The sequence below is a fragment of the Myodes glareolus genome, chromosome 15 (assembly GCF_982192425.1).
Source record: "Myodes glareolus chromosome 15, mMyoGla1.1, whole genome shotgun sequence".
Taxonomy (NCBI): Eukaryota; Metazoa; Chordata; class Mammalia; order Rodentia; family Cricetidae; genus Myodes; species Myodes glareolus.
Genome location: NC_142040.1, coordinates 21,326,628 through 21,352,774, shown reverse-complemented (window position 1 = coordinate 21,352,774; position 26,147 = coordinate 21,326,628). Strand labels below are relative to the sequence as shown.

The 26,147-nt window shown below is 45.7% G+C and overlaps 1 protein-coding gene across 4 annotated transcripts in view; it reads right to left on the bottom strand.

The window, feature by feature from the left end:
- Positions 1–26,147, bottom strand: part of Lhfpl2 (LHFPL tetraspan subfamily member 2) — a 150,692-nt gene that overhangs the window by 83,647 nt on the left and 40,898 nt on the right. For all 4 annotated transcript variants that reach the window (XM_087896795.1, XM_087896794.1, XM_087896797.1 and 1 more), the window contains one exon: positions 1,057–1,115. The gene's annotated coding sequence lies outside the window, so the exon portion shown is untranslated. The remainder of the gene's footprint in view (positions 1–1,056; positions 1,116–26,147) is intronic.

The window sequence follows — 26,147 nt, the reverse complement described above, 5'->3', positions numbered from 1 at the left end:
CTTTAGTAAGTTATTCAACTACCCATTTCCTTGATTTTCCTGAATGCGTACTGAAGGGGGTTATATTCAACCTCTACTGCTAATATTTTCCAAAGGTGACCTTTACAAATTAAAATCTACCCAATCGTTAATCACCTGTGACTGAATCATTTCCAACTTTCCTTCTGGCAATCTCTCTGTGTGAATGATCATCAAGTAATAAATCTGGGTTATTTAAATTGGCTACGTCCACTTCGCCTTTCTGGGAGAAATGATACAGAAGCTGAAACGGTCCACAGAGAGGGTAAAAGAGAAAAATTGTTCCCACAATGCAGATCTCTGAAACTTGCTCCTCAGCGGGGACAGAACAAAGCAGATCCGAACTGGAGAAAACATTTGAATAATTGATTCAATGCTGTTTATTCAACTTCAATAAGTGAGTTCTTCTTGATAATGACTGAGGCTACCCAAGGGGTACACCAAGCCTAACAAACTAGTACTTACTGGGCACGGTGGTTTGAATGAGAATAACCCCCCCCCAATTGACTCATATGTTTGAATGCTGGTCCCTAGCTGGTGGAACTGACTGAGAAGGATTAAGAATTGTGGCTTTGAGGTTTCAAAAGCTCACGCAGGACTCATTTGTTTCCCTCTGCCTCCTACTTGCAGATCGGGATGCACGTTCTCAGTCATTGCTGCTGTCATGTCTTTGCTGCACCACCATGGACTCTAACTTCTGAAACTGTAAGCCAAATAAACTTCCTTTTACAAGTCGCTTTGGTCATGACACTTTATCACAGCAATACAAAAGTAACTAAGATAGCAGGCAAGGTTCCAAAATGCGAAATGCGAAAAAGCTATTCCTTTCTCAAAAAATGCTTCCTGCCTGGAAAATACTTCCAACAATAACAGCATCAAGCCGGAGACAATGGCCCCTACCTGCCGTCCTAGAACACAAAGGGGAGGGGGCAGGAGGATTTCTGAGAGTTTCAAGACTACATGGGCTACATAACAAGGTCCTGTCTTGGAAAAGACAACAGACAGAAGCAAACAATGAGGACCTTTGATGGCATTTACCTATTTATTTCTGCAGCAATGCTGAGAAGTCCCGGCGAGCAACTTCAGAAAAGCAGCACCTACAAAGACAAATGAAAAAAATAATTGAACAAAACGTTAGGTATTTGTTTAAAGTACCTCTCCATGCAATTTTATATTTCACTAAAATGTGTACTGCTTCTGCAAATACTGATCCCCACAGTAACAGTCAACTTGAACTGGAGCACAGCCCCTTCATCCTGGGGAGAGAAAATCACTAAGCCAAGGTCCAGCCCACAGGTGAAGACAGGGCAGGGGGAGATGTGCAGTCCACCACACACCGGTTCACATCCCGTCCTTTCTCCTCATAAAGGGAACAGCTTCTAAACACATGCACAAATACCATCATTTTAGACGCAAGACAGGCAGTCCAGAAAGAAACTAAGGAATAGGAAATTATGAGTTACCTATGCTAACCAGCTACTGTAACTTATTTTGAAGCTAAATGCACAAAGATATTAAAAAGAAAAATATCAGGAAAATGGAAAATGAACACTAAAACCATAACAAAAATTACTGGGGAGGAATTATTTAGAATCAGAAGTCAAGTATTCCTTCGGGTCATTTCAATGTCTTTTAGGTAACCTTCAGACAATGAGGTACCCAGAAAAACATAGATTCCCAACTATCTGCCCAGCACTGCTTTGACACACTAAACATAAATGGACAGATTTTAAAATAAAATATCATTGACCTTGAAAATGTATTATACCTCTTACACTGTTACCTACTACAACCTTCCCAGGCTTGCCCACAACTACGCCCACTAACAAATGAAGAACCTGTTGTTAAAGCAAAGAGCTTTCCTGACTCTCACAGATCCAGGGTTAAGGAGTAATGCCCTGGCACACACCATTTTACTCTTGATGGTTTCCTTCTACTCTGCAGAGCACAAGCATTACATCCCTACATAGAAACCTGGCATTCCTTAACGCAAAATCCCATAAAACCCAATGGCTAGCAGGTAACACCAACTTTGTCTCTTTGCAAATTTACAAGTTACTTCTTCATCTGAAAATAAAAAAGGTTACGTAGGGACTATCATATTGTATAAAAGCAAATATTTAGAAATTAAGAATTTATAGTTCAAGAAATATTTAATATAAAACTGAAGTGAAGAAATACACCACATCCATCAAACAAAATATTTCACAACGTCCACTGTACCACTAACCAGGAAAATGGGAAGTCCACATGCCCTCTATAATCAAATTTTCAAATGGAGTTGACAATGGAATTATTTAATAATGGGCTATAAATTTATGACTAGATCCAGCTGTAAATTAAGATCAGCAAAGCCCAAGTTAATCCAAATTGTTCCTGGGCCTGAAGAGCCAGGATTCACTCAGAGGCCTCTTTTCAGTGGGCTGGAGCAATGAGTCAATAGTTAAACGTACTGGTTGCTCTTCTAGAGGATTGGGGTTTGGTTCCCAGCACCCACACGGCAGCTCACAACTTCCTGTAACTCCAGTTCTAGGGGTTGCAGTGCTCTCTTCTGGTTTCTACAGACATGTATTGCACATACACACACGCATGTAAAACACTCACATACATAAAATGCAAATAATTGCTTTTAAAAAGTGGAAAATTAACTTTAGCTAAGAAAAGAAGATATTGTTTAATAACCTGGATTTCACATACTAAAACAATAAATACAAAAAAGAATTTTGCATCTATAAAATCCTGTTTTTTTTCTTTGCTCAATGGTTCTTTGTAAGCTAATTGCTAGCAACATTCTAAGCATTCCCCACCACTTCATTAGGGGAAGTCACAGTAAGTCATCGTCAGTGTGTTTATCTGGATATGTCTTCCGTGAAACAAACCACTAGGGCTATTATGAATGGGCCATTGATAAGGAGAGGCCTTCCTCAACATTTTATACTCCTTGAAATCTAAATGAGACACAGAAGTACTACAATCTTAGCACCATTAAAGGTCAAACACATTTTTGGAATTCCCTCTTTTATATATGATACCAGTCAAGCTCTGGACAAAGTTTCAAGACAACAATAGTACAGGAGAAGACTGGGTGGGACACTAGTTCCCACCACAGCTTCCCAAACTCCCAAGGCTGGGAAAGAACATTCCTAGAACAAATCCATTCAACCCAAAGCTTTAAAGACAAAAAGATAATTAAGAGTAAGTCCTCAGGGTTATAACTAAAGTTTCATAATAAAGCCATATTTTTAACCAGTCAAGAGGCTCAGAAACATTAGGCAAGCCAATTAATTCTCTAGGTTTCCTTGATAAATAAAATACTAATTTTATTTAAGAAGATGGTATAGGTGTGTGGGGGGGGATATATGCCCTGTGTGACTACTTAATTGCCACATTTCTAAATGTATCTCTCTTTTTAAAAATATTTTATTCTAAGTTATGTGTGCATGTGTATTTCTGTGTGTAAGTTTCTGTGAACTGAATGCTGGGCTTCTTGAGGCTAAACAAGGGCATCCAATCCTCTGGAGCTGGAGTTACAGGAGGTCATGAGCCTGATGTGGGTGCTGGGAACTAAATTCGGTTCCTCTGCAAGAGCAATGCACGTTCTTAACTGGCAAGCCATTCCTTCAGCTCCCTAAAGTCATATTTTTATTCATTAAAAATACGTTCTGGGGGCTGGAGAGATGGCTCAGTGGTTAAGAGCACTGCCTGCCCTTCCAAAGGTCCTGAGTTCAGTTCCCAGCAACCACATGGTGGCTCACAACCATCTGTAATGAGATCTGGTGCCCTCTTATGGCCTGCAGGCATACATGCAGACAGAATACGGAGAATACTGTATATATAATAAATAAATTTAAAAAAATAAAAATATGTTCTGAAAGCAAAACAAAACCAGAAAAATACACAGGACATTAAAAACACATTGTTGTGCAGCCTTCAAAAAACTCACAAAAAAGCTCATGAATGAACACTTAGGCATTAACTGCCCATCACAGTTCTGCATTCCACACGGGAGTTAACTCATTCACTCCACACAAAACCCCTGCCTTCAAGGTGAGGCTTGGGGAATCTTCCAAAAGCCACATAACCCCCAAGCAGCAGCCTTGATACTCGGGTACTCATTTAATCCTAAAACACACAGGCAAGAGGAGAAAGGTTTAGGCTCATCTTAAAGTGGAGGGAATAACGTTTCTGAGTAGCACAGTCCCAGCCTCCAAGCCGCACTGCTGCCTGGCAACAAGAGTCAGAACAGACTGCAGGGCAGTGTACGCCCCAGTCAGGGCTGCCTCTCCAGCAGCTGACCTCTGGACATACTCTATGAGTCAAGATGCAGCTCCATGTGGCAAGAATTTGATGCTGTAGCTCATGGGGAAGACACACTGAAACCCTCTCGAGCCTACAGTCACACCAAGGCACGGGAGACACGCTGAAACCCTGCGTAAAAAGTGGAAATATCTGTCTTCATTAGTAGACCATTCTCTCGCCTGCATTTTTATACGTTATTGGTCTGGTTGAGCATTTAAACTATTTATAGCCCAATAAATGTGGGCACTGTTTATTCCAGGAGGCATTGTAAATAACATGAAAACCACTGCGGTTATTCACATTAAGAGTTAAAAGGTTGGTACTTCCATTCATCTCCATCTGGGCTGCATGGCCCCCTGTTCCACTTCCGGGCAGCAGGAGGAGAAACAATAGCTGCCCTTTGAACCCATGCACAGCACTCGTGAGACAGGCAGCCACATTCACCGCCCACAGTGAACTGTGAGAGGCAGGAAGCAGAACCGTAAGACCCCTTTCTCACTTACAGATTGCTAAGACTTGGCAGGCTCCAATCCGGACCGCTTCGTGTTACTCTGTGAAACTGAAGAGCGAAAACCGCCCGGGCATTCACAAGGATAGATTTCAGCCTAATGAGAAAGGAACTCGGGAAGAAACAGAGATGCCCACAGTGGTCCGGCGTGTCTCAGAGGTGGTTACGAGGCAGCTGTTCGTGATCACAGAAGCCACAGAGAAGGAAGGTCTGAGTAACTGTCCTTGAACGGGGAGTCTTTTCCTGAAACCTGAGCTAGTTCACTCCATCCACCAGGCAAGGGTGGGCGTTCCACAGCGGATGCTCAGGGCCCCATCCAGTGCAGATTTTCATTTTAGCCATGCTATGCATAAAATGTGTGGGTGAAAGCACACATCCATTTATTGTTCCCATCTTTCAGAGAAGGAAGGTGAGCAGTTTAAACTGAGCCACAAAATTATTATATAGAACAATATGGGCTTCAAAATAAGATATTCTCTTTACATAAAAAGCTCTGTGTGTTTATGCATGTACTACAGTACAGTACATATGTAGAAGTCCCATGAAAACCTCAGGCATCAGTCCCCACCTTCCACCTTGATACAGGGTCTCTTGTCAACAGCTTGTCTGCAAACTTCTCTCATCTTACTAAAGGAACTCTGGATTACAGACATAAGCTGCCATGTCTGGCTTTCCATGGACTCTGGGGTGTGAGTCAGGTCCTCACCCTGGCATGGCATGAGCTTTGCCCACTGACCCATCTCTCCAGCCCTCAGTCTATCTAGAACTTTCTGACTCCAAGCCTAGTCAATTTTCAGTGAGACAATTCTTCAATGATCAGGATGTGATACTTATTCATGCATATTCATATGTCCTTGGAAGACACGAAGCACGGAGGCGAATACTAAAGGCGAGTAACTAACAGCACAACATGCTAAGGGCTCCTAAACGCTAACAGGCTACCCCTTCTCCCTAACAAAGCTCATTCTATTCCCAGCTGCAAAGTTCTCTATGGTTCTGTTTACACAAGTCAACTCAAGGGATAATTATCCAGAGTCTACTTTACTGGGCTTTGTTGGTAAAACAAATGCCTGGAGAAGTTTCTCCACGTTTTAAGGGCCGTTCAGCATAACAAACACAGAGAAGAGTGCCCCAGTTCTGTGTCCAAAGCATAAACTGTGGCTCAAAGCTCAGCCTGCTAGTTATTAAAGAAGCCGGTAGGGGAGGTGCTGAAGTGCCTTCTCTGTCTATTCCACAACAACCTCACACTTGCAGCTGAGGAGGAGTGCTTTAAAAAAAATAAGAAAGAAATGGGTCAGTCACTGGAGGGATGCTGAAACTTGCAGGGTTTTCAAAGAAAGACAGGAAAGTGTCGAGTTTCAGGAACCTGTCTACCAAACATGCACAGATGGCAGGCTGCCAAGGGCTGGCTGTGCTCACTCATGTGAAATGCTGGGAACTTGAACCTCCACAGTGCCTGCCTTGCCACTCGGGCACAGTGCGGTATGACTCAATTTCACGACCTCGTGGACTCCAAGTCAAGCCTGGAAATCATGAATACTTCCTTTTACTCTTAGGGACAAAACAGTTCCTTGGAGCAAACATGGCAGTGTCAGCGTGGAGCCACTAGAGAGTGTGCCTGCAACTGAGTATCAGGGTGGAGCGGCTAGAGAGTGTGTCTGCCATTGAGTATCAGCGTGGAGCGGCTATTGTCAGCCATTGAGAACCAGTGTGGAGCGGCTAGAGAGTTTGCCTGTCACTGAGTATCTGCGTGGAGCCACTGGAGAGTGTGTCTGCATTCTCTGTCTGGATGCCCCATAACAGCCTACCCGCGTGCCAGCAACAAGTGAGACTCAATCAGACTGAGGCTCAGCCGATCAGGTTTGGGCACCAGACCACAGTTGTTTACACACAGGTGGGATCGTATTTGCACACATGGCCAGGACTCTTTTCCTAATACTTGGCTATAAATCCATGGGAATAAAACAAGTCTGGCTTATTTCTCTCTGTTTCTTGAACACAATACAGCAGACAGGACAGAACAGAAACTTCACAAATTAAGTTTGTGACTAGGAAACATGAATGAAAATATGACTACGCCTGCAGTAAGCATTCCACAGACTATCTCCAAAGGAGCCGGCATGCGGAGGAGAAAACAACGAGGCAGAGATGGCTACAAAAATAAAGAGAAAGTAGTGGGGGCAGGCATGAACCAGCAGGGAGCAAAGGGCCGTGGGTAAGGATTATGTTAGATAGCACAAGGAGAAACTTAAAATAAATGTTTCCAAAATGCTGGTGTCCACCTGGACCAGCCTCCATAAACCTCTATCTTACAACAGTTTTTCAGTTTGTGTCAGGGCGGAGAGCAGCAGGAGCGAGGGTGTATGGTAATCCTGAAAGTCTTCCTCCTGAGGCGTAAGAGCCTTGCCTCTTTTGTATCCTTGACTATAAATATATAATCATTTTGTAATATAAACTGTTGTATTATCCGGCACCAGCAGTGTGTACATCTCCCCAAACACGCCAACTACTTCTTCAGAACAGGTGATTTCAACTGGGCAGACACAGGCTGCTGCAGGCAGACAGGAGGGTACTGCACACCTGGGGAAGGTGCCACGGTGGACAGGTGGCCACAGTGAGTAATGTGGACTCTGAGTGCTGACAGGGTCTGCTGTTTAACATTTTCCAGCAGTCTGCATTCCAAACCTAGGCAGAAACGTTAAGTAATAACAGACCAACGTTTCCAAACATAGATGCCAAGGTTAAAAGTGGAAATAAAGAATATTTACTTGTTAAAGAAATTTCCAAGCACAGGACTTATGGACACACACACACAGGCCAAGGCTTAGATCCCACGAGTAGAGACAGTACCTCTAGAATGGCCACCATGTATAAATCCCTTGGGGTCCAGAAAACAACCTATTTAATCTATGGACTGGTTTCCAGAGACCATGCTACCTGCATGTCTCCTCCTGTAAGTCTGAGATCTTTCCCCAAGAGAAGCTCATTCAAGGGCATAACCACTGAGATATACCACCATCACCACCGAGACACACCAGCTCCCATTTGAGAAATACCTTACCCTTTGATCGTCTTCTGAAAACAAAGGAAAGAAATCAAAGAAGGATGGAGAGACGCTGGGAAACCCTGAGGACTGAACTTTGATCCCCAGGGCCCACATAAAAAGGCCAGGAGTTGGTGCCATGCGCCTGTAACCCCAGTGCTGGGGAAACAGAGGCAGGAGAACTGAACTTCTAGGGCTTGTTGGCCAGCCAGTTTTATCTAACCAGTGAGCTCCAGGTTCAGTGAAACTCTATCTCAAAAAACAAGACAGAGGGTGATTAAGAAAAACAATGGACATCCACCCGCCCCTACACAAACAAGAAAAGAAAAAAGGGGAAAGAGGGAAAGATGCCAACATCAAGAACCCTGGGTGGGAGAGAGGTTGCGTCATTTGGGCAGGCCTGGATGTGACGATGAAAAGGATGGGTGTGCTGGTCACCAACCTTCGCCTCCTTAAATTCCTCGTCATTGCCCACACGCACAGACGCACTCATCTGCGTATTCACCTTCAGCCAAAAAGTATCAACCGGGGACATACTCCTTGCCAGGCACAAAGGCATCAAGACACTCTGTTCTATCCATGAGATGGTTTGCGCCCTGCCCCCCTTTCTTACACATGTGTGGTCCTTGAACCAATCGTCCTCTGTACTCTGGGACCTTCTGTATCCCCTCCCCCTCTCAGGGCCTCCAGGGCACGGAGATGTGGCAACTCTTACTGTAGGACAATGTATGGAGGCCAATGCTGTCTCTTCCAGGGGTAATTTATGCTAATTGGAATACGCAATCAACAGCTTCAAGCTTTTCCAAAAAGTTGACATCGATAAGCAGGCAAGGAAGTGAAGCCACACGGTGGAGGACTGACAGGGACTGCACGCCCTGAGAGCAGCCTGGGCACGACTCTCTGGAGGAGTAAACCCCTCTGCACACCACTTGCTCGGGAGCACTGTGACTAAGCTTTTACCAGGTTCAGAAGCACAAAGCTCAGAAAATGCATTCGGTTACACAGGGGCTTGGGGTATGGCTCAAAGGCACAGGGCTTGCCTAGCATACACAAAGCCCTAGGTTTGACTCCCCCAACACCACATGAACAAGCCATGGCAACACACAACTGTAATCTCAGCACTAGGAAGAGACAGGAACATCAGAAGTTCAAGGTCATGCTTGCCTACACAGTGAATGGACCACTGCCCCACTGCCTCATCCCCCACCCCCACCCCGTGATACAAATAAAGTACAAAAGTCCTGCATCAGAACAGAACAGAAAGGGCCTCTGAACCTTTATACAGTATTATGAAGCTTATGACGGTGTTTTTACCAATAACAGTCACTATACTTTATTAATAAAAATAAATCCTAAAACTCATTCTAACCACGAAGCCCTTACGGCATCTTCCACTTTATGCAATAGGTACACCATAAAAAAGACAAGACCAAACTGTCCCCCCTTTAAAAAGACACAACAAAATGAGGATTTACTCAGAAAATCTCCTGGAATCACTTCACCAGCCTTACCAGGAATATCATGCCAAAGCAATAGCACATAACAGAACTGCAGTGGACCATTGTCTTTACAGTCTGCTGTGGAAAAGTAGGTAGGATGCTGTGTCAAATTAGAGAAAATGAGAGCAAGCAGACTAAAATTAAAGTTGCACCCAGCGGACACATGGATGTTACCAGAGCTTCCTGGAGAGTCCCTTGGTACTGACTTCATCCCCAATCACTGTGTGACAAACCTTTTACTGGAAGATGCAACACCCACATCTACTCATCCCAGACAGCGAACCCATGACAGACCAAAGTACAGATGCCACCAAAGTCCAACCTGGTGAACCAGTGCATTTTATTGGTGTTTCTTACAGAAGCAGAAATGACACAAAGACAGCTGTATGGCAGAGCCCACCCCAGCATGGCTGACAGCTCACAGAACTACGAACCTGGAGCACACTGCACAGTCTTCAGGCAGCCCAACTGGCTGGAGAGGGTCCTCTCCAGGTGTCTCAGTTGGTCTAACTCTCTTCCAGGCAGCTCTGGAGGTTTCTGCTTCTTCAAGGAAGTGAGTGGGTCTTGTCTCAGAGTCCTCTTTGTAGCTTTTTTTCCTCTCTGAAGCTCAGCTCTTAGTCTGAGAAAGATGTTCAGCTCTTATTGTTTATTATGGCAGGGAGGGGCTTGGTGAGTCTGGTCAGTTTCAGGGACTTCCTGAAGCTATTTTGAGTTGTTTATTTTCATTCCTAAAGAGCTTCCTGCAGGATAGAATGTTTCAGTCTCCAAGGAAACTGTTACACAATGCCAAAGTTCTCCCACATTGTAGCACCCACCACAGCTTTGAGCTCACAGAGCCCCAGCAAGTCCTTCCCACCCCTTCTTCAAGATTTCCCTGTCTTTGTCTTAGGTCAGGTGCATAGGCTAAAAGCCAGCCTTTCCCCTCAAATGCTCAAGCCTCCTGGCCAAGTCTCTTCCTGACAGTGTAACATGGTGCTGTTCTTTTCTGGAATCTGTACCATGGCGGAGGCTTTGGAAGAGCTCTCAGAACATGGACCCTAGAGCAACTGTTTTCTATGATCAGAAAAAGACACAGGGAGATGTGAAGAGGTCCCCAAGGAGGAAACACAAGAAACTGGGAAAATCCTTGGACTTTCTTTGTGTTTCCTTTTCCAAGGATGGAGTTTGCAGTCAGGCAAGAGAACCTGTCCTCCTGCAGCATGCCTGTGCCCATTCATGAGCACAGCTCTTGAGCTCTCTGGATGCGCCCCCAGTAGAAGCTACGGGGGTTGCACTGCCTTCCTGTTCTCTACTGCTTCGACAACACATCTAGCACCATGTTCTCCTAACGTCAGGTTTGAGGGTCCAGGCCATTTCCTCTACGACTGCTTTTCTTCTACGTCTGTCCAAACTTCAGATGAGGAATTCTGCTTGAGCCTCACGTTACTGCTCGCCCCCTCCAACCCCCTGTGCACTTCCTCTTCCATGTGCGCCCTGCACAGGCCTCCTCTGAGCTCATGCAGCTTGGTGCCATACCCCCACACACACAGCCTGTGCACTAACAGAGAGATTGTAATACTCTGGACACAGCTCCATCACCCTATTTGCCTGACTCCCTCGGTTCAGTCCATCCATCCATCTCTCGGCCAGCATTAATGATCTGTACCAACAAATACCACAAAATTCACCCCAAATCAGTTTTGGATGAGGCAAGGCCAGCAAAGGTTGAGGGAGACTCTTCCAAAATCACATATATGAAGCAGAATCCCACAGATCCAGATTCAGATGCATTTCCTCTCATCTCATTCTGATGTCACCCCCTTTCCCGACCCCCTCCTCTCGCTGAAGAAGCATAGGCCCTTGAGTCTCTGACATCTGCTCTCTTGGCTGCTTTGTCCTCCCCGGAAGCCGCCACCACTGCCTGACAGTCATTACACAGTAAGATGAGCTGGAGCTAAGCAGCCATCTAGATGGGTGGATTCCCATACAGATAACACCTCACAAGTTAGTAGCTTGTCCATCTCCTGGACTTAGCCAAAACTAGGTTCGCTGAGATGTTTGCTTTTATGTGTGTTTGGCCGGTGACTCATAGACTCCAACACATCTGAAATAGCACACGAGAAGGACCAAGTTCCCAGGAAGTATTAACGAATAAGCATGGATGTAGGCAGATGACACGGGAAATTCAGAAAACCAGGTGAGGGGCAGTAGAAGCTTGCTGTTGTTAAGGGACCCTTACCCTTATAGGGCAGCCAGTCTGAAACTTAGGAAATGGTCTATAACAGGTGGTTTCGTTTGAAAATGTATCAGCACGTAAGAGGGGACTTAAACCATGGGGTCAGGGGCTAAGGGTGAGTCAAGAAAGGGAAGAGTTGCCTACTATGTAGATAGAAATAATAACAGCATAAACCTCACAAGATGTGTTCACTGACAGAGGAGACACCTCTTCAAGCCTTGGCCATATAACTCTAAGTATCCAGTATTCACCAGTTGTTTATAGGATACGTGAACAAATAACTCTACATAACCAGTATTCACCCACTGTTTACAGGAACTTTGAACACCTCTCAGTAGTGAAGTAGAAGACTTTTTGTGCCACACAATGACCATCTGGGAACATATCATGTATTCAAGGCTGTGTTCTTCTTTTGTAGAGCTCTGAGTTACTCTAGTTGGTTCAAAACTTAAGAAATACCTCAAGGTTACTGACAGTATAAAATTATCCAGTATTAGTTTCTATTACTTAGTAGGGAAGAGAAAATAAACGGAACTCAGTGTCCCCAAGCGAGCTTTTATAAAAAGTACATGCTCATTCCTACAAGGTTCATGAACGTGAATGTCTATCATTGACAGGAGCAGAAACTACCAGTAGCGACTACAAATCAAGTCTAGGAGAAAACCCTCCTGGCACAGACTAAAAAGGACAGACAGATGTGGTGCCAGAACTTAAAAGTCAGAGGCTGAGCTTAACGTACAGGTCCCAGATCCCCCAACAGACAAGGCACTAGCTGGCCGAGGGGGTGAGGTTTTAAGTTTGCCAATGACTATACAGCTCAACAGTAACAATGCCCACCCGACCAGTCAAGCCCAGCGATGGGAAGCAGACACGACAACAGAAGTCCCGTTTACAGCAATCAGGCTGGTCAGTGCCAACACCAGCTCCCCACCCCCCGCAGGTGCCTGCAGAAAGGCTCCTCCAGTGGAGAGCATGAGTCTGGCTGAGTACAGAGAGGAGGCAGAGCTGCTCCCAGGAAGGACAGCCAGGCCAGTTTTCTTTTATCTTCTCCATTCCCAGGATTAGACAGAATTCCACTTGTAATTCTGAAGGAAATATCCTCAGTTAAATACTTCAGAAGCCACTGCCCTTGAACTAATTAATGCAATGGAATCCTAATTTTTGTGGTTAGTTTTCCAATTGACTGAGGACTGTCTAGGAGATGGTTCTGGTTGGGGGCGGGCTGAGACAATGGCTCAGAGGGTGAATGGCAAGCTTATGAATTCTGTAATGTTCACATTTTGTAGACAGGACAACAATACTTTTCTCATTTACCAAGTGCCTGAGCTAGTTCACTTCAGACTACTCGTCCTTCCTAATTTCACAGAAAACGAAAGAATGTGATGTAGGAGAACAGAAATAACTGAATCCAGGTGATTCCTGGGGAAAGGATGGAACCCTGCGGAGACCCCATACAGTAATCATGGCTTCTGCTCAGACACAGGGAGGGAACCGCCCAGGCTTAGCACTCATGCGGAATCATTTTCTATGGGAATTTTGAGCATTGCAATCAAACTTTTCACATTCTCCCCCCAGTAAATGATTTTCATAAAATTCCTATGTGCTGGGGCTGGAAAGAGGGCTCAGGAGTTAAATGCACCGACTGCCTTTTCAGAGGACTGGGTTGAATCCCACCACATACATGGCAGCTCACAATAGTTTGTAACTTCAGGGGCATGGACATCCTTTCCTCGCCTCCACAGGCACCAGGGACATATGAAGAGTATATATGCAGGCAAAACACGCATGCACATACAATAAATTAATAATAACAGAAAGAAAAACTTTAAATATTTGGTCAGAATTAAAATTTCTAAAATCGTTAAATACTGTGTGTTATCAAATAAAAAAGCAAATGTTGCACGTTTTATTTATAAAATGACATTTAGCAAACTGAGAAACTAGAACAAGACACAATGAAGTAAAAGCAGAACCGGTTTTCTCTTCCTGTCAAGCCCTCTCTGATTCTCCACACACCTCACTACCTCAGTCCTTTCCATAGAACTCAAAACTTCTGTCACAGCAAGAACAATACTCAGAGAGATGCTGGTGCAGACAACATTCCTTCAGAGAGCAAACTCCGCTCCAGAGAACCGAGGTGACCGAAAAACATCCTGGTGGGCCAAGCTTGACGGTTTACATAGGCTATCCCAATACTAGAACAACTGGGGCAGAAATGTCACGAATTCAAATCCAACCTGCGCTCCACAGTGAGGCTTTAGCCCTACCACTACCATAGAGGCTTGGTAGCTGAGCCAGCTGAGACAGTAACCGCGTCCCTCCTCATTCTGTGTTCCGAGCATCATATTACAAACCAGGTTCCTCAGGGCCTAGAGGACTCTGCTGTGCCTTGGGAATGCTGGGGCAGGAGGGACCTGAGAGCAAACCAAACAATGGCGTCTCAGTACCTGTTTCCTACATTAGGGTCACACATGCAATTAAGGCCCTGCTGTAAGTAAACAAACACCATGAGAAGTACCACGTGACAGAGCTAACTTCAAACACAAGGGAAGTTCCAAAGGAGATTGAGCTCTACTGGCTGCCTCATTTTAAAGAGTGTGCTCTTCAGAGAGCTGAAACAAAGACAGAAGCCAGCGCTGAAACCGAATGTTGTCGCTCATGAGTTCCGGCCTTTATTTTTACCTGCCCCAGGAAAAAGAAAAAGACAGAGAAAGTGGAGCCCGGGGACACAGTCCCAGCCACTCTAGAGACTGAACAGATCTGTCTAAGACTAGGAATTGAAGACCGGCCTCAGGAACAGAGAGAGAGAAATAAACACACACAAAGAAAACAAGATGGAGGCAGGTGCCTGAGCAGGTCCTCCACACACTCTGCGCCAGCTGGGCCATTCTCAGACAGAGAACCATGGTGGACAGTTAACCTCCTAATTCAAGTTCCTGAACCTTTCTTAGTGGACTGGTTCACACCTGCAGTCCCAGCCCGCAGGAGCCTGAGGCAGGGGGTTGGAAAGTCCCAGGCCAGCTTGAGTACATAGACAGGTCTAGTCTCAAAAATAATAAGCAAGGGACAGGAGAGCTGGCTTGGTGGTTTGAAGCATTTGTTGCTCTTGCAGAGGACCTGGGTTTCGTTCCCAGGGCCGACATGGCCGCTTATACCATCCAAAGCCCCAGTTCCAGGGGATCCAGGCTTTTCTTTTTGATCTCTATGGGCAGCAGGTATTCATATGGTGACACACACACATTCAGGCAAAACACTTGTGCATAGAAAATAAAGTTTAAAAGACTTAAAAATAAACAAAGAAATAAATAAAATTTCAAAATCTTTACCCCCCAAACATGGAGAAACTTAAGAATTCTCAAAATTACCCACAAGCACAAAAAATAAAAACCAAAACCTCTACCATTTGATTCTCATTCTCTCTCTCTCTCTCTCTCTCTCTCTCTCTCTCTCTCTCTCTCTCTCTCGCTCTCTCTCTCAGCTAAGTGCCTTCCATGGCTTTCAGTTTCCACTGCGAAGAAAACCTGCATGGTTTTGGTGTTGCCTGCTCCTGAGCCCTGGAGTTTGTCTCTAGGGTCGGTGGGAGGGAGGAGGCCGATAGGCTGGCCACAGTGTGGGAGGAGGGAGAGCTGGATGCAGTTTGCAGCAGGAGACAGGGATGGCCCCGGGGGACAAAGGGAATTCAGCAAGTCGCCAAGAACTCTGCTCACTGTGGTTTGGCATTCCTCAGTAACCTTTCCCTTGACTTCTCAATTTTTATCATTTTGTGCTCATACTGGAGCCAGATGAGTGTAAAGACCTGGTCCAGATAATCTGCTGAACTCTACAGCGAAGAGCTCCCTGTGGCATGGATCTAAACGTCCGTGTGGCATGCGACATTCCCTCCTCGTGGGGAATGCCCCTACACTGAAGCGTGGCTGCTTGGCGCCTTCCTCACACTCCGTCTGGTCAGCTCTCTCAGTGTCCTCCTCAGACCATCTTCTAAAGGGATCAAAAGGACAACTCTGCTTACGGTCTCCCTCCTGCTCACTCCTCAGTTTTCAAGAGCAGTACTACGTCACAAGGCAGGAAAGAGGGCACAGCCATATCCAGATCTGCGGAACTCAAGCATTGAAGGCCAATGGGTTCTGTAACAAAGCGCTGACTATTCTTCCGTTCTGGTGCCATGTGACTATTAACCTGAGTGGTTCATAAATTCGGAACACTGCAAAAGGGCCATTTTGGTCACCCTCCAAGCAGGCTTACTCAAGTGACCCAATTTTTACGTTCTCCTTTGAAGATCTCCAGGACAGAAATTCCACAATTGCCACAAGTCGCTTAACCCGTGGTTTCATTTCTTGCCGCGTCAATGGGGACCATCTCAACTTCTTTTTAAAGCTAGTGAGAAACAGATTTCCGGATGGAGTGGAGTGCAGTGGCATCCGAAGCTACGCCCCTGAATTGATTCCTGGAGGGTGTTTCCCAGAGAAGTTGTGCATCGTCTCAACCCTGGCTCCCCTGATAGAGAAACGAGAACGTTTCCTGAAGATGAGGATGGGACAACATGTCAATGAACAGCCAGAAGACAGCCTACACCCTTAATGGCAGGGTCACAGAAGGTGTCTGGCTTCCCAAGAACATGCTTGCTGCTGTCTCCAGGGCTGGGCTATGGTGTCTGCATTTAAAACCCAAGCGCAGTGAACACCACAGCTTCCAGAGGGAAAGCGGCCAGTGGGCGATAAAGACATGCATTCTGGCCACTAGGGAAGATCTCTGGGTCTTCCCTATTTCTCAGATAAAGAAAGAAACTTTGGGTTTAGTATCCTTTTCTGCTTTGTTTAGCAGTTCCCTAAGTGGCATTCTATCTCATTTTCTGACAAAGAATAATTCCCCGCCGTGCTCCACCCCAAAACCAGTCTTCTGGAGACCCTGCCCCTGGCTTTCGGGAATTTTTCAATGAAACTCGAAGGCGATGTTTACCTGACCCCCAAATGCTACCCTAATGAAATATCTCTTTTTAATCTTTGAACTCTTCTCCTCCTCCTTCCTTGTCATGCCCTCTGGGAAGGAAAGACGAGCACAAGGCTTGGCTGGCCCTCAGCTGGCAGACACCCGCATAGCTGGGTTCAAATAGTTTCTCAGAACTTGGACAGACTCACAAAGATATTAATTATTGTCTCTTCTCTGCCATGGCTGTTGCGTTTCACCTGCAGAAAGAATCAATTTAAAGATGGGACATGCCAGTACATTTATTTTATTTCTTTTCTGCCAGACAACACTGAGATGTCAATCACAGGAAGAATAAATGGATCTTCTGTTCTCTCTCTCTCTCTCTCTCTCTCTCTCTCTCTCTCTCTCTCTCTCTCCTTCTATCTAAAATAGATCAGAAAGTGGATAAAGTACTTGCCCTGCAAGCATAACAAATGGAGTTCGGATCCCGGCTCCCACATAAAGCTGGAACACAATTCAGCATGTGTCAGTAACCCCAGTGCTCCTGCAGTAAACGCGGGGGCAAAGACAGGAGCATCCTCAGAAGCTTGTGGGCTAGAGAGCTTCACAAAGGGTACCTCAGATGAGGCAGAAGGCAGGACAAGCTCCAAAGATGTCTCTGCCCTTCACATGGGTCTACAAACTCACACAGAGAAAAACAAACATAGGGAGCGGGGAGAAGCAAGGAGGAGTAAGAATGGTTTTTCTGCCAACACAAGTCTGAGTGAGGCTGGTTTAGGCTTTCCCACCAGGGACGCTATGAAGAAATTCAGTTAATAATTTCCTTTCCTTGCCAGAAGGAATATTCTGTTGTGGAGAGTTTTGCTTTGCTTTTCAGTTTCATTTTAAATGACTGGATTTACCCATGTTTAGGAAGGTTTAGAAAGATCAAGAAGAAAGATGGATGTGTCGTCTTCCACGCCATTCCTCCCCATCTGCATGTCTGGGTGCCCTGCAGCAGCCTTGCTCCGAATTTCCTGTCCTGTCTCAGGTGACCTACCAACGTGGGTGAGCACCGCTGGGGCCCCACCCCTGCTCCTAGAAGCTAAGCGGGAGGAGACACATATTCACTGAGAAGACCCTTCTGGGAAAGTATACTCAGTGTAACAGGAAGCTTAATTCAAATGGCATACAAAAGGGTTGTCTAATTCCTCCCCCACCTGGAATCTGATTCTGCAAAAAGAGAAAGACGAAAACTGTCTTCAACCAACACTTACGACCAACATCTCACGGCCTATAACGTGAGGCAAGTTTGGTAGTTTTGCTCCTTATTATAGCATTGATAGCCCTTTTCCCTACACCATAGGTTAAACCAGTACAGCCTCAGCCCATGGCTGCACCAATCAGGAACACATCAGAAAGATGCTCATCCTGCAGTGCCCACCGCCAAACGCTTAACTCCTGTTGACAATGGGCCTGACCGGCTGATCGGAACCTGCAAAAGCTGGGACTTGAAATTTCATTTACCAAGAAAACTTTTTACTTCCATCTCAGTTCGGTGTCTCAAATCAAAGACTGTGGCGGGGTCTTTAGGAGAAGGAAAAGCAAATTACTGAAGTTTCCTCATCTGTGTGAATTGGGAGTTAACTGCTAGAAGACAGCTATGGTGGAAGAAGACAGGGTCAGCAGTAACACGAATACCACGGCAGGCAAAGAAGCCAAGGAGCCACGAGCTCAGTTCAGTCTAGATTCTTCCTTAGCCCTGGGCTATGTTTTATAAGCAGGGGCTGGAGGATTAAAATAAGGGAACTATTTTGTTCCCATTCAAAGTCTTATTGGCTAAGAAGAAATGGCTTTTAAGATGTTATTGTTGTTGCTGTTGTTAACTGTGTGTGTGTGTGCGTGTGCGTGTGTGTGTGTGTGTTGTGTGTATTCATGCCCATATGATGAAAAAAAAGTGCATACGCCACAGATCACGCATGGAGGTCAGAGGACAGCATTATGGAGCTGGTTCTCTCCTTCCATCTTTAGGTGGGTTCTGAAGACTGAACTGGGGTTGTCAGGTTCACACCGCGGAGTCATCTGCTGGCCAAGGGATAATGATTTGTATGAAGGGTTTTACTTCTAGACAGTCAATAAGCTCTTTAATCTTAGTGCAGGATGAAGCCATCTGGCATCAATGACCACTCAATGGTATTTCTAAATTCCAAATAGCAGTCAGGGAGAAGGTTTGTGGTTTTCACAAAGTTTTGATTCAAATTAAATTAACAAAAGCCTCTTGAGAAGTGTTCCCCCCCGTTGCCCATACAAAGTACCTGAGGAAGAAAGTCAGCTAGCATAAGTAACAAGTAACAAGGGAAAGCAGAGTGACAGCTTTGCTGGGACATAGATTCCACCCACTATCACATGAAGGATGAGCCTTCAGCATTGAGAACTCAGTGGGCCTTTCTCTACCTAGTTCAAGGAAAGGTAGCGTGATGGCATCCAGCCAAGTGATACAGAGGGACATAAAAGCACTTGGTCCGTTAAGGTTCAGCTGGTAGAGTGCTTGCTTAGCATGGATGAAGTCTGAGTTTCAATTCCTAGCACCACATAAACGTGCATGGAAAATACTAACAATCCCAGCACTTGGGCAGTAAAGGCAGAAGGATCAAAAGTTTAAGGTCATTCCTGCTGAATATTAAGTTTAAGGCCATCCAGGGATATGTGAGATGTTGCCCGTCATTACCACCAAAATAAAAGAAAAAAGGAGGAAAAGAAGGAGGAGGAGGAAAGAAGATGAAGGAGACAGAGAAGGAGAAGAAAGAAAAGGAGAAGGATGGACAGACAACCGGTGTGGTAGAACAGTCTGTATTCTGCCAATTATATTTTAAATAAACACTGATTGACCAGTAGCCAGGCAGGAAGTATAGGCAGGACAACCAGACAAGAAGTAGAGGTGGGTCAAGGAGAACAGGAGAATTCTGGGAAGGAGGAAGCCCACTCCTCTGCAGTCATGACCCAGCCACAGAAGAAGCAAGATGTGACTGCCTCGCTGAAAAAGGTACCAAGCCACGTGGCTAACACAGACAAGAATAATGGGCTAATATACATTATAAGAGTTAATAAAAAGCCTGAGCTAATTGGCCAATCAGTTTATAACTAATGTAAACCTCTGTGTGATTTCTTTGGGACTTAATGATTGTGGGAACCAGGCAGGACAGAAACCCCCGATAACAGACAACAACAACTTCAAGGTCAGCAAGATGGCTCAGTGGCAAAGGTACCTGTTGCCAAGCCAACATTAGTTAGAAGCCCAGGACTCATGTGGTGGAAAGAGAGAATTCCCACATTGTCCTCTAAATCTCCATATGCTTGGCATGATACATGCATACACACACACATACACATACACACACACACACACACACACACACAGAGAGAGAGAGAGAGAGAGAGAGAGAGAGAGACAGATACACACACCCACATAAAATATTTTTAAATATTAAAGTACTGGATTCTGCTGGGGATATGCATATTTATATATCTTTAAATGATGATTTAAAGGGCTCGCTCTAAACAGAGGCTGTGGGATGCCACTGACCTCCAGAAGATATGGAGTCAGCATTAGTCACTGGTCCAGGGATTTCCATTATTTGAGAGGGTAAAATAATCGTGAAAGCTTGAACTGGAGTATGTGGAATAAATAGGAAACAGGTGATGAGCAAAACCCCAAAGCTGTTCTTCCTGGAAACTATAGCTCAGGAAGCTATAGAGATTGTGTGGACCAGCGAAGGTTCATGAGTATGTGTTCAGCTGGGAAGTTTCTCAGCGCCCCGTGAGTTTAGGGAACCAGAACATTCACAGTGAAGAACCTCAAGAGCATTGGAGACCATTGCAGCATCAATCATCATCAGACCTAGCCCCTTCCCTGCGCCTCTTCACCACCACTGTACATGGACTGGTCCCTTACTGGGTACCAGGACTCCCCTTCATCACCACTGTGCACGGACTGGTCCCTTACTGGATACCAGGACTCCCCTTCATCACCACTGTGCACGGACTGGTCCATTACTGGGTACCAGGACTCCCCTTCATCACCACTGTCCACGGACTGGTCCCTTACTAGAAAGCCGCATAGCAGATACAGCATCAGAAACTTCCAGGTTTTATGGGTGATCATTACAATCTCTCTCACCATTCAACTTAGGGTCTTCTCTTACTCACATGGCATACTTTATACTTTCTAGCAGTTATTCAGAAAGCTCTGGAAAAGGGCATCTCAACAAGAACTAGAATATTCTTTTTCTATACACCAACACTTATAATTTTTTTAAAGTCTTTTTTTTTCTAATGGGAGCTCAATGGCTTTTGAACTCAATAAACTTATTTTTTTATTTATGGTGGGAAGAAACCTAGCAACTGTCACTTCAGTGACAAGCAATTGCTGGATGACTGCAACCACTCCATTCAATCTGACCTTCACTATTAGCAATGAAAGTATTTCTTATAGTCATCTAAAGTTCTTGACATAAGAATGTTAAGAAGCACATATAACACAAGGCCAGCCTGAAAACTTTGAACTTCATGAGCAACATACCAAACGGAAATAAAATGTCTGCCGCCTAGTCAGTTAAAGTTGGTCACAAAGACCCGCTTTCCTTCTTCTGCTGGCACAGGGATGCTTGCTGGCAAATAAGCCAATCAAATCCTTCTTACTAAGTAGGAATGACGATGCCACCAAACCATTAAGGAGGAATCTCATCATTCTAAAGGGTCCATAAACCAAGAATAAATAATACAATAGAAAACAGCTAATACCTCTGATCTTAACTTCTTTCTGTGTATTCCACACCCCACACCCTTGGGCTCTCAACTGCCAGGCGAGGATGAACTAATAACACAGTGAGGGTGAGCAGCCGGAAAGAAGGCTCTAAGGGACTTGTTGATTTCTTCCAACTTTTGTTTGTCTTTTCCTTCATTTCTTTGAGGGATTTTTTTTTCCATTTCCTCTTTAAAGGCCTCAAACATTCTCCTAAAGTTATTTTTTAGGTCATTTTCTTCTGCTTCATTTATCTCATGGTGTTCAAGCCTTGCTGGTGTAGGGCCACTACTTTTTGTTGGTGTCGCGTTGCTCTTTGTGGTGTCGAGTATGTTCTTACTTTGTCTACTCATCTTTTCCTCTGATTGGTGTAATTGGGGCTGTGTGATCAATCTTCCAGGTGCCAGTGGATCCTAGGCTCCGATGGTTGGTTCCAAGTCACCGTGGAGGTTGCTCAGCGCTTACCTGGGTGGCTTGCCTGGGGTTGCTCCTAGTTGCTGCCTTGGGCCTGCTTCAGCAGAGAAGCAGCTCAGGGTTGCTCCAGTGGAGGTCGCTGGCTAGGACATGCTCCCTCAGAGATAGCTGATTGGTGCCCAGGCCCACAGAGGTCCCTGGCTTGGACCTTTCCCACAGAGGTCTCTAGCTCTGTTCCCTCGGGGGTCACTCCTTTATACCTGCACCTGTGGAGGTAGCTGCTTCAGGCCTGCTCCAGCTGAAGTCATTGGCTCGGGCCTGCTCTGACAATGGTCACTGGCTCAAGAAGGCACTTAAAATAATGCTGGCACTAGTAACAAATGGTGCCCTCTTGTTATCCACGATTAACTCTGTCTTTTTGCTTTTTCAAGAGGTATTTTTCAAAACGTGTTTTCTTGCCTTTCAAGCCACTCACCTTTAGTATGCTAAAGAAAGGGAAGGGATTGGATAAATGTGGCTATATTTCTCCCTTCTTACTGTCAGCCCCATGTGGAAGATTCAGGAAGGCCAAGGGACTATCAGGTGCTACCAGAACTCGAGGCCATCTGTATGGCTCAGACTTGGCTTTTGCCACACTCAGCTTCTAGTTAGAAAGTGGGAGGACCAAAGTTTCACTACAGAGTTAGAGAGTCAACTAATTTCCATAGGCGTATGGCTCCAAAACAGACACGGGCTGACTCAACGATGACTCAGCTTGGATGGTGCCTACTTGACCTCTATGCCACGCCCCTTCTCAACCTGCCCTGGCATGAACAGATGAAGAGGTTCCTGTCCATCCTTAACCTCTGCAGATTCTGAGCAGAGTCTCTACTGACACACCATACAGTGGCTCACCTCCTGTGTCCTGGACAGGACAAACAAGACCGTTAGCTGACTGCATGCATGAATACCTTAAGACCTGCTGGTACACTGTGCCTGTTGCCCTGAGGACAGGCTCATCTGCCAATCACTACAAGTTAAAGGGGCCCACAATTTCATCTTGACCTTGTAGAACGTTGCTTCAGAATATAATCTGTATTATAGGCAAGATCACATCTTAGAAGGAGTGTTTCATTAGTGGGTGCCATTCGGAAGCTATTTAACTGCAACACACTTTTATCACTATGAAACAACTTGTCATGTCCGCTATGACACATTCTTGCGTCATTATGCAAAGCAGTGGCTCACTAGGACTCTCTGTGTGCCTTCTTTATCTTCTCCTAGTCCAGCACGTCCCAGCCAATAACAACAACCAAAAAAGGGAGGGCAATGCTTTAAAGATAGATTGCAATGAAGTTGCGGTTGGATCGTTGTGTTTCCTACTCGACCTGCAAGCTAACGAAATCTGGAAGCAGTTGTATCAAACACCCCGGAACATTTAGCCTTAGAAAAACTCTGAAGAGCAACACAAAATCCTACTAGTGCTTAGAGATGTTGTACCGGTGGATAATACCGATTCTGACTATGTAACCAGAGGCTTATAGCCTAGATAGTTCCTATGTGCAAGAGCTTCTGATTCTATTTATCCTTGTTGACCCTTTACATCTGAGGGCTTGCGACACTTCTGAGAAAAACTGTTCTCACTGCCAACCTCGGGACACATGGGATGTGCTCGCTTGTGGAGGGAGAGAAATCTGGCTGTAAATTTTTGTGAAATCTCATACATGGCCTCTGCCTGCCTACACAGAAAGAAACTCAGGAAACAAAGCACACACAACTCGTAGCTTAGCTTGGAAGAGAATGAAGACACAGCTCACCCCTGAGACTGATCTGTCTGTTCCCATGAGCAAATACCAAAGGAAATTCAAAGAACAGGGGAAGCAGCTGACCTCAAGTGCCCCAACATTTTTCCCTCTGCAGCTTTTGAAACGGTTTACAGTTTCTTTATCTTTATTAGGACATTTTCCTCATCAAACTAATGAGTCACCAAACAGAAGGCTCGCCAAGATGTTTACATTTGGGGAACTCTGCTAAGGTCCTAGTAGAAGAGGCAAGCCACAGTTTGCCATTGCTTTTCAATAAAATCATCTGGGAAAGGCAAGGCAGCGAGGTCAAAGTAGAAATAGGATGAGGAAGAAAGTTCAAAGCACTCATCAGTCCACAGGCCAGGCAAAGCCTGGCTTTGCGATCCTGTCTGCACCACGGTCCCTCGCATCCACACCACTACCTTCCTGCTCTTAGGGAGGCCTGTCCTTCTGGTGATTATTAAACAAGATGTGCCTCTGGAATAATTAGGCTTGTTAAAAGTGAGTATTGGGCAAGATAAGATGCCAACGGGAAGCTTTGCATCTTAGGGCCTTAGAGAGAAAAGGAAACTTGTTAGTTGAGGTGTGAAAGCAAAATCAAGCATGTGCAGAACACAGCTGGACAAGAAGGCAGCAGGTAGACTCTGCATTTGCTTACAGTTCTGCTGGGCACACACAACTGGCATGAACTATGGCTGGTGGGTCGGGAGCTAACTCCTATGTGAACCCAAGACTGAGAGCCTACACCAAACAGCATGAAGGGCACACAGACACAACATCTGGAACGTAGCTTTCCTTCAGACCACTGCCATTTGGTGATCTTTTCACCGTGGTCAAGCAAGCATACTACTAAGTTAGCAAGTAATGCAACCTTCTTTGCAACAAGCAGCACTGGCCTGCAGTTACAGACCAAAGGAAAGCAAGACGCATGGTAGCAGAATCTCAGCAGCAGGGCTGCAGAAGCGTCTAGAAATTCCCAGAGTTGGCAAGGCATTCTTTCCCTACAGCTCATGTAAAACACATAGTACTCTTCTCAGGGACACAGAAGCAGAAAGCTCTGCAGAAGAGATGCTGAGGGAATCGCTCCCTCATGGCACCAAAGTTAAGCTGGCCTCCTGCGTGGTGTCTCCTGCTCAGAATAAACAGCATAAAGTCTCCACCTCGTGGGGAAGCAAAGCTCTTGAGCCTTCTCTCTCTACCAAAGTTTCCCAAGTGTGTACTCCAGGAGTTCTTTCTAAACACCATCTTTCTTCTTCCCTTTTACTCTCATCTACAGTAAGTTCTGAACCACACACTTCAAGTGTTAGGACGCTGCACTGCCTGTCACGTGTCCTTTGCCACTACTGAAAATAGAAACAGTCCCAGCGCTTGACAGGCAAAGATGGGAGGATCTTGAGTTCAAATCAAGTTTGGGCTACGTAATGAGACAGAGGAAGAACGATGGGGAGGGAAAGAAGGAAGAGAGATGGGAAGGGAGGGGAGAGGAAGAACAGAGCACAGGTAGTTTCCACACCTGGTCTCGCTACTCTACAGATAATCTCAGCAGCTGCAGGCTGCCAGTGGGGCAGCAGCATTTGACAGTCCAGCTGGGTCCCTGCCAGGCAGACAGTCTCATGGGCATGAAGGGGATGTCCGCCGTTCCTCACAGCAAGTCCTTCTGAGTAGAGTGCAGCGATTGTCAAGGAGGCTGAAGTCACTTCTCTTCCTCGTGGGAATTAAAAACAAAATACTCTACTGAAGTCCGACAAGGAGTCCAAGTTCCAGGGCCCCGGAATTAGGGAACAGGAAGCACGGCGGGTAAAAGCCAAGTCCCTCAAGACTCCTGGGGCTGTTTTCCTACCTACACTCTTAAGACGCAGCCTAGGGCGCGAAAGGCACCAGGTACTTTCCCCAGGCATCTTTCACGCACCCCAATTGAATGTTCACGATTAAAGCACCTTTTAAAAAACATTCTTGTACGAGCTCCTCAGACTTGGTTCCTGCCTCCACAGGGCCACATTCATAATATCCCAGGGTGGCCACACCAGATGAGACATATGGGCAACGATCTAGGAGAGCAAATCAATGCTTGAGTGAGCAGTGACCTCTCTGCGGCACATGTGGCGAGGATGTGGGGATTCACAGCCTGCAGAAGAAAGTGCACCAGAGACAGACACACAAATGCGTGAGGGAGAAATCAGGAACTCCACACACAGCCCAGAGGAGAAAGGCTGGGCCAGGGGCACAAAGGCCTAACCCCTGTCTTAGTTAGAGTTTTCGTTGCTGTGAAGAGACACCATGACCACAGCAACTCTTATAAAGGAAATGCTTAAACAGGGTGACTCACTTACAGTTTCAGAGGTTCAGTCCACTGTCACCATGACGGGGAGCACGGCAGTGTGCAGGCAGACATGGTGCCGGAGCTGACAGTCCTTACATCCTGACTCAGAGGCAGCAGGAAGTCGACTGTCTGTCACACTGAGGGAAGCTTGAGCAAAAGTGACCTCAAAGCCCGCCCCCACAATGACACATTTCCTCCAACAAGGCCACACCCCCTAATAGTACCACTCCCTCTGGGGCCATTTTCTTTCAAAGCAGTACACTCTCCAACACTGACCACAGTTGTGTCTCAGTCCTTCCTAGTCCACAGGCAGATGCAGGCCACGCAGCCCAAGAAAGCAA